General features: G+C 38.1%; 1 long non-coding RNA gene across 1 annotated transcript; it reads right to left on the bottom strand.

Annotated features, from left to right (window-relative positions):
* Positions 1 to 7,090: 7,090 nt before the first annotated feature.
* Positions 7,091 to 8,517, bottom strand: LOC122349159. Its single transcript, XR_006251427.1, has 2 exons — positions 7,335 to 8,517; positions 7,091 to 7,137 (listed from the first exon to the last, which is right to left on the bottom strand). It is a non-coding gene; the product is annotated as an uncharacterized LOC122349159 (long non-coding RNA).
* Between the last annotated feature and the right edge of the window lie 262 nt (positions 8,518 to 8,779).

Genomic DNA, 8,779 nt, shown 5'->3' with positions numbered 1-8,779 from the left:
AGCAGTGTTTGTTTTGTGAAAATCCTCCTGGCATGTAGAGTAAGATGGAACGGATCAGTCTCATGGTTGCTGAATTGTGTGTGTGTGTGTGTGTGTGTGTGTGTGTGTGGAATGTATAAGGGTGAAGAAGATAATGATCTGCACTCATGTCTCACTCATGGCCTCCACAGGGATGAGGGCAAATGTTTTTTTAGGAAAAGTAAAAAAAAATACATTGTTTTGTAATGTGCTTACACAGGTCATATACAGTATATTTGTTGATTTTTAACATCTTTAAATGTTTGCAGCTGTTTCTTCACTTTTATGCCCTGCTGTTAATTATTTTTAGGAAAAGGAAAAAGTAACATTACCTATTTTCTAAATGCTTATTGAGCTTATTGTGAATAGCCGATCTGCGCATAGGTCAAAGTATCAATTTGTTTAATAAAAATCTCTCTGATCTTCTGCGAAAAACAACAGACTTGATGTATTTTGTATTTCTCCAATCATTTAGTTCACTCATTTAGACAGCGAGTCTCCATATAACCGATAGCAGAGTGACTGAACCTGTGCGTCTGTGTGTGCTTGTGTGTAATGCTAGCTGAGATGTTAACCTTAGAAAGACAAAATGTTTCATTTAAATGTGCAAAATATTTTACACCAGTTGACTTTCATGAAGAAAAGATGATAGAATTATCGTTTATATTGTTGGTAGACATTGTTGAAAAGTTTGAGTGTGAAATGTAAGTTTAAAGATCATTTTTTTTCTATAAGTCTTCAGAAGAAACACTTTGTTATGTGTATTCTACTCCAATGACATTTTATATCCCTACAAAGTAAACAATCGTCTTTTCTGAGCTATTTATAAGGGTCAAAATGAAACCAAATATGCACTTTGCTACACAAGGTAGCTTTTCTGTTTTTGTCTTGTAAGTACATACACAACTTGTAACAGTACTCAAATATTTGGTTCTTAACATAGGTTCAAACATAGGTTCTTTATTTTCTATTTAGATCTACCATCCTTTTACCTTTACCCTATCTGTCCTAAGGCTAGGTTGAGTCCAGCGGACTAACTCTCATCTGGTTTCTATTTTCCCTCCGTTGTCTAATGAAACCTGACCGTTTTTAAAAGATCTAGAGTTATGGGCCCATCAATAAATACCATATTCTCCCTTTGAAGTTGCCTAGGCTGTGGAAAGTGGCAAGATGTCATGTGTTAAAATTATGACCTGATTCCTCAAAACTAATCTACTCTGCTTGACATGGCCAGGTTTAAGTGCATGTGTGCTTTATTTATCTTGACAACTGGCAGGCTAGGCCTTTTTCAGGTTTGCTCAAGTGTCAAGTTCTTTTTGCATCTTGCTTAAAGTTTTTTTCCTATTCCTAATAAGGAACACCAAGGAAAAAAAACTTGAGGGAAAATAAGAGAGAAAATATGATGCATGTCCATGCAGCTGGATGACTGTTGTTGAGTCATATAAAGGCGCCATTAAAGTGGAGTCCTTCTTTCCTGAGGGCAATCTTTCCCTTCACATTTACAAGCTCCTGTTGCTTTTATTCTAGACTTGATAAAATTTTACTTTAATGTACATCAGATGTTTTGCTACAGGTATGAGTGATTCTTTTCATTGGTCACTGATTCATACATGCTTTCGCTGGTTGTGGTCATTTTTTAATGAACAGCTGCACTGAAAAGAAGAGTTTGCAAATGAATTAAAATGGATTTTTTAAGTCAAAACCAAATCTTTCTGATGGTTCAATGTAATAAAGTTCTGCTAAAGGCCTTCCAGCTGGTTTGAATAATGATTGCCATGCGATATCAAATGCCAACTTTCTATTACAGCTATGTAAAGTTAAAAGTGACGAGATGAGCAGATATGCACCGAGACAAGTCCATTTGGATGTGACGTAAACTTGTTTTGCTCTGCTCTCTTGGCTGTTGAGCAGTAATGCAAAGAGTCTGGCCAACGGTAAGTCTGGGTTTGTTTACCTAAGCCACTTACTGGTCTACTCTACAGTAAAAACTGTGTAATGGGCCTCTAAACCTTCTGTGGTTTACATTACAAGCACTGAAAAAAAAAAAAAAAATTTAGTAAAGAGACCACTTCTCACTATCAACTTGTTGCTTATTAGCATGTCTATTATTTAATATATTGGCTTATATTATATTTTATACTTATAAAGCACATATTCTACATTCCTAGAATGTAGGAACACTGGACCATCCTGAATGAATGAATGTGTATAAAAATACACTTTTCACAGAGGAAGAAATGGCATGGCTGAAGCTCTCTTGCTAAAAGATGAATTAAAAATCCTGTAAGTGGAGAATATAATCGCCTTCTTTTTCTTATTGTTCTTAGTATTGTTCTGGGTGAAGTGCGCATGAATTTGTTGTTTGGTACTTTGTTACATCAAGCCAAATGTGTCCATGTTGCCAGGAATCTATACCTTACCATAGAGAGTTAAATGTAAGTACACTAGAAATCCAAATGTTCTCTCCGGGCTTCTCAAATGCATGCGAATTTGTGCTTTCAAAAAAAGTGTAACTTTGTGATCCATGTAATGTAAATGTAATGCACAGCAGAACGTGATATTGCTCTGTGGGACTGTTCCCACCATTGACTCTCTTCATGAGGTGTACTGACACAGAACAAGCACTCTCACAAAAACACACTTCCTAATCCCCGCACAGCAAAAAGGGAAGTGTTAAGGCGCTGGCTGCGGCATCCATTACGAGAGAGTGGATTTCACAATCAAAGCTCTCTATTGTTCTTTAGGATTGAGACTGAGCCATGTTAAGATGCCTAATACAGCATGCACTGAGGTTTTCCATTCCTAAACACTCACTTTCAGCCAAACCACCTTTTCACCCTGTGTGTAACAACGTAGCAACCTTAAGGTGACACCGTGGTTGCAGACGTATCCCTGCTGTGGGGATCTGTTGAACAATGTATGTCTCAAACCTCTGAAAGGAAGAATGATATAGGATGACAGAAAAGACGCAAGGATTTGAGGGATGATCTATCATTTTGTACGTGTGCCATGCTGCGGAGGCTTGTGAGGAGTAATTTAAGCAGATAGAGTTCTGGGAAGCCAGCACGCAGCTGACTGAAATGGAATCTGGAGTACGGGAGCGTTGCTGAGCAGCGGCGTGGAGATGGAGTTACTCATGACTCCGAGTGGTGTTACTTTTCTGCAGTGCCAGCTGGCCCGCCGTGCATCGGGTAGGCCTTAGGTTACATTGTTAGTTTGCAATCACTGCTTGAGGCTGCTGGTTTTGTTCAGACATATTTTTCAGGGAACGCTGCATCTCTTGGGCCTAGTGAATTTTTTGAAAGGAAGAAAACTGTCTTGAAATAGCTGAAATGAAGCACTTGGCTGGCAGAAACTCAAAATGCGCAAAAATGTGATTCGTTTTTCCTTCTGGCTGGGTCGTGTCTCCTCTTGATCATTAAAAAAGCACAAACTTTGTTTCTATGTGCGTTTCACTGAATGATGCACACTGTCTCGTAATTATCAGTCATAAAGAAGTCGTTTAGTCATAAAGAATGTTTGTTCGTTCTTCTTGTTTTTATTGTATTATTGCAATGCACAGTTAATCAGACTTAAGTTAAAAAAAGTCTTATTATACATTCTTCTTAAAAAAAGGGTTCTTGTGAGGCACTTACAATGCAAGAGAATGAGACCCATCTGAAAATAGTGAAACTATTATATATATATATAATGTAGGTGCCTCACATTTATTTATTTTAATCAACATTTTATGCTGGCACAAATGATGCCAGTTAAGCTGAACTTGTTTGAAACCCAGAATATTTCTTGTTAACCCAAAGTTTAGAAAGTAGAATTATAATCAGAACAAATTAGATTGTAAAACAAAATAATGAACTGGCAGATAAAGAAAAAGAACGTAAGAACAAATGCGGAAGGTAAAAAGATAAGAAAGTTAAGAAAGAACATTTATGAAATGTATTAAGGACATACCAAGCTAACAGCGCTAGCAGCAAATATTCTCAGAATTGTTGTTTTAGATGTACTTCTGGTAATTAATAGAACGTTCGATTTCCGCCATCTTGGAACAGTAGTACTGTTTTGCTTTCTGCTAAATCCTCCGCTGAAGTCTATTGCAGATAGATATTTATACAAGTATAAAACTATAGTTGGTTACACACATGCAATTTGCTCTCAAGTGTTCAAAAACCATCTTTGACTGTTCCAATATGGCAGAAAACTTATGTGTAGCAACCCATATTCTTGCTGGTCTGGCTATGAAATATTGCGCATACAAAAGCAAGCATGTTTATGTGCTCCCATTTAAATCATAAAAATATGTGCTTCATAATAACATGTTAATATGAATTGTACATCAGTAAATCACAACAATCCTATGCAGTGGTCATTGCCATTCATACAGTGAAAGTTATTGTAAACACTTGAAAAAAATGTGAAATAAAATCTAATACTTGGTTGAAATCTGAACTGAAAGTGTTTTTTGGACTAACTTATAGTACAATGACCTCCTACATATTGAAACAGCTTTAACAACTATAAAGCTTCATTTATGCGTCATATAATTGAAGACATTCAGAGAACATTTAGAAATAATGTTTTCATAACTTATTCTTTGAAACACATGCTTGTTATCTGGTACTGGGTGTTTGTCTTAAAAGGGCTTATCTTTCATTCCCATGAATATCACTGTGAAATGATTTAATTACCTGCTCCTATTGTTTCTTTACTGGTTTTCTCAAGCTCCTCGCAGAATGAGAGAAAGAAGCCATCAAGCTGCCTAATTAGAGGGTATAGCCAGTTGTCTCAAAAGGCTCACACCCAACTATGTGACTGTATCACCATCTGAGGGAAGGCTGCCTCTGATAAATGGCCCATCTGTTAAAGACTGTGGCCCGAGGGTCTGGCTGAAAGAAGAAGCTTTGAAAAGGCATGGATCGATGGCTTCATCTCAGAATGGCAGAGAGCTACATAGAGACCCCGCACGGCACTATCCCACCTTTATAAGAGTGAAGGTTAATGCTGGGCCATATGTCACCGTGACATGGGTCACAGTGCTGACTGATGTGCAAATGGATTATGGTTGTGTACATTCATACATTGTTGTGGTCGCTCAGGGAGGTTTATCGTTTCAGAATTAATAATTGCTCTGTACACAATTTGCAGGGCTAGGCTTGTAAATCGGGCTTTTTATAATGTTAAATTGTGCTTCAATTCATGTCCGAACATGGTGCGATGTGCTCTGTAACACATTCTCCATTTAATATTACATTATGCACCGCTGAGTTAAATATTGATTCGCTTGATTTTTGTAAATTAAGCTTTCCGTCATATATGGAGTTTTAATACATTTTACATGTGCCGCTCTGCAACACAGGAACTCTCTTAATTTGGCCTAAACATATACTATATGCGATGAAGAAAAAACAATGTCTTTGATTTAAACTGGAAGCAGATGCGAGTCAGTGCCTTCCTGTAAAAGGTGAAGTAGATGTGTTACATGAAAATAAGTTGGCACCATTTCTTGCTGAGAGTAACATAATTAAAATATGACGCAGTAAATGCCAAAGCTTAACTTAAAAAAAACACAATGCCTCCAACATGTAAGCCAATCGTCATACATGAAACTTAACACTCCTTTCTTTCAGAAATAGTACCAAATCAGCACTGAATCTTTGTTAATAGTTTTAGCTTGCTCGGATGGGTTGATCTCACCAATTGGCAAACAGGAGATTAATAGAGCCAGGTTGCGTACTCAATTACGAGAAATGCTTTTGTGAAGAAAACTACCAGTGACTCTAATCTGAGGAATTCTGACTCCCTCCCGAGGTCAGTAATTGGGTCTGTCTCTTTTTTTTTGCTCTCTCTCTCTCTCTCTCTCTCTCTCTCTCTCTCTCTCTCTCTCTTCTATCTGCCCCTCCAGCAGGCCTGGACATGTACTGAAGCGCTTTGAAATGCATCCTCCTACAGGCCAGCCAAAAACATGCTTTCTCAGAAACCAAATGCTCTTTCTCACCCTCAGAATCTTTTGGGAATTTGATGATCTGCACACTACAAACTGAATCTCAGTTTGTGTTGCTATTCTCTTATCGCTAATGGCCTTTATTGCTCTTGCATCTTCTGCTCAAAGCCTCTTCAAAAGAGTAAATCATTAAGCGAGTATAAATACTAACCTCATTACACATTGCATCGGTTGTATTTATATATTTAGAATACTAGCATATTTATAATCTAAACTGAAGGTCTGGAGATTTCGAAAACTGCTTGATACGGCAGGTCTGAGTCATTCTGATATCTCCTTTCCACTTCAATTAAGGTTGCCATTGACATCAGAAATAGCTGGGATGCTAAGCAGTTTCAACCCTATTGGAACAAAAACAAAGACACCAAACCCATAAATGCCACAACATGACTTAACAAGCGAGACAAGAACCTTGAGAATGCAGTTTAGCTGAAGGGTACAACTGAGGAAATGTATATCCACTAAGCATGTTGATCAGTGATTTGTTTTGTCAGAGCCACACTTACCTACACACATTTACTTAATAGTTAATTAGGCCTACTCACAAATTAGATACAGCCTTTGTTGAACCCTTATAGAGTCTGAACACATACAACCGCATGTATTTTGCTATAATGTGAGCTTTTTGTCCTGCATACGTGTTAAAGGGTTTTTTGCTATGTGTGTTTAAGTTTGCTTGTGCATTTATACAGGAAACATACAGGACGTTGACGGTGATGTTCCCGACAGCTGCATTGAAAGCTAGAACAATCCAGCATGAGTTTTCTTGCAACTTGTGGGAGCCGTGCTGCGCCTCAATTTTTCCCAACAACCCCCTCCGTCACCGCCACCAATTCCTAATCCCCTCAAAGTTCCCAGCCAAAGAAGAGGCAAGAAGGGGAGGAGACGGTGAGAACGTTAAAGCGGCTCTGTTAACCAGCTTACTGCAATTAAAATTTATTTAAGGCTCACAAGGAATCCTTTCACTATTGAATAAATCAGGGCTGATATGACATGGCTCAGGTGGAAGTGGTGATTTCATCGCAGGTGTAACAGCCCGGTTGATAAGTAAAGGATTTGACTCAATCACTGATGTTGTGTTGCCTTCCTTTTGTGTTTTTATTGTCACAACACCGTAAGAGCTAAAGTAGAAAAATAAACAATATAGAATCTACAATGAATTCACATTCATATAAATGAAACAAAGTAATTACTCAAAACTACACAACTAATACTAACAATTAACTTAAACTACGTAAAGCTGCTCAAATTTAATAAAGCAAACACATAAAACACAATACGACATGTAATTTACGTATATATTAGTGAAATGCTCTACCTTGTTCTCCCTTTCAACCAGGTGTTAAAATATCAAAGTTAAAATAAAACAAAACGATGCTAATTTCCTTTTTTCTTTTTTAAAGTGTCCTTAATTATTTATGTTAACTTTGTTCCGTCTCCGTTTCTGTACGCGTGCTCTCCTTCTCCGCGATCTCCGCGGTCTCTGTTTCCGTGTTTCAGCGGGCGCAGCGCCTTTTTTCCTGCAAGCCGTCTTTCAAAATAAAAGTCTCCATCGGATAAATAACTTAAAGAGTGCAAAGAAGCATTTCAAAACATCACAAACATATAATTATTATCTAGAAAATACCTAACTAATATCAAAATAACATATAAACGCAGGAAATTAACTCAAATAACCAAAGGGTTATTTATACTCCCACCAATCAAGAGTAATTTTTTTTTTGTAACATTTAAAGAACAAATTACAAATGATTTTCAATTAAAGATGACCTTCTGCTCAAAAGCACGCACATAAAGTGTTCATACTAAAGTAAATTAATTCTGGAATGTAAATCATATGAAGAAAAGGATACACTTGGTTGCTCTTAGAATTAGCTAGACTGTTTCTAGCAACAGGACCAGCTTCTGTACTGGGCGTTCAATGACAGACAGCTTGTTCAGGCGACGACCATCCTTTTCTAGATTCCGGTCACCAAAGCATATCTTGACTCTTCTCACAAGCCCGTCTTTATCTGTAGTAGTCTCCGTTACTCTGGCCAGTCGCCACTCATTTCTGGGCAGATCAGTCTTTTCCATGACAATGTCTCCTACTTGCAGATTTCTCTTTGCTGTGTGCCAGCACTGTCTAGTGGCAATGTTGGACAGATATTCTTTACGCCAACGACTCCAAAATTGCTCTGCAAGGTACTGAACATGACGCCACCTCTTCCTTGCATAGATGTCTTCTCTAATAAATCTGCCGGTGGTGGCAATGCTGGGATGCACTTCATTGTAAGCAGGTTATTAGGTGTGAGAGGTGCAAGGCTGTTTGGGTCGTTTAAGTTATCAACTGAGAGTGGTCTGCTGTTTACGATTGCCATAGCTTCATAAAAGAATGTCCGCAGTGACGCATCGTCCAGTCTTCCAGAAGAGAGTGAGAGAGTTGAGCGAAGAACATTCCTCACTGTTCTGATTTGCCTCTCCCATACCCCACCAGTATGACTTGCATGGGGTGCATTTAGGACAAAAGTCGCACTGCTTCTCAGCTAAGAACACAGTCAGTCGATCAGCATCAATCTCCTTAAGAGCATTTTTCAGCTCATTCTTGGCTCCTACAAAGTTGGTGCCTTGGTCACATTTAATTTGGCGCACTGCTCCACGCAATGCAATAAAACAGCGCAAACCATTGATGAAAGCATCGGTAGACATATTGTCCAGCATTTCGATATGAATAGCTCTAGAGCTGAAACATGTGAAGATGAGGCCGTATCTTTTATTCTCCCT

This window comes from Puntigrus tetrazona, chromosome 7 (genome assembly GCF_018831695.1).
Source record: "Puntigrus tetrazona isolate hp1 chromosome 7, ASM1883169v1, whole genome shotgun sequence".
NCBI classification, from domain to species: Eukaryota; Metazoa; Chordata; class Actinopteri; order Cypriniformes; family Cyprinidae; genus Puntigrus; species Puntigrus tetrazona.
The sequence above is the reverse complement of the archived record's forward strand: the minus strand, read 5'-3'. Positions and strand labels throughout refer to the sequence as shown.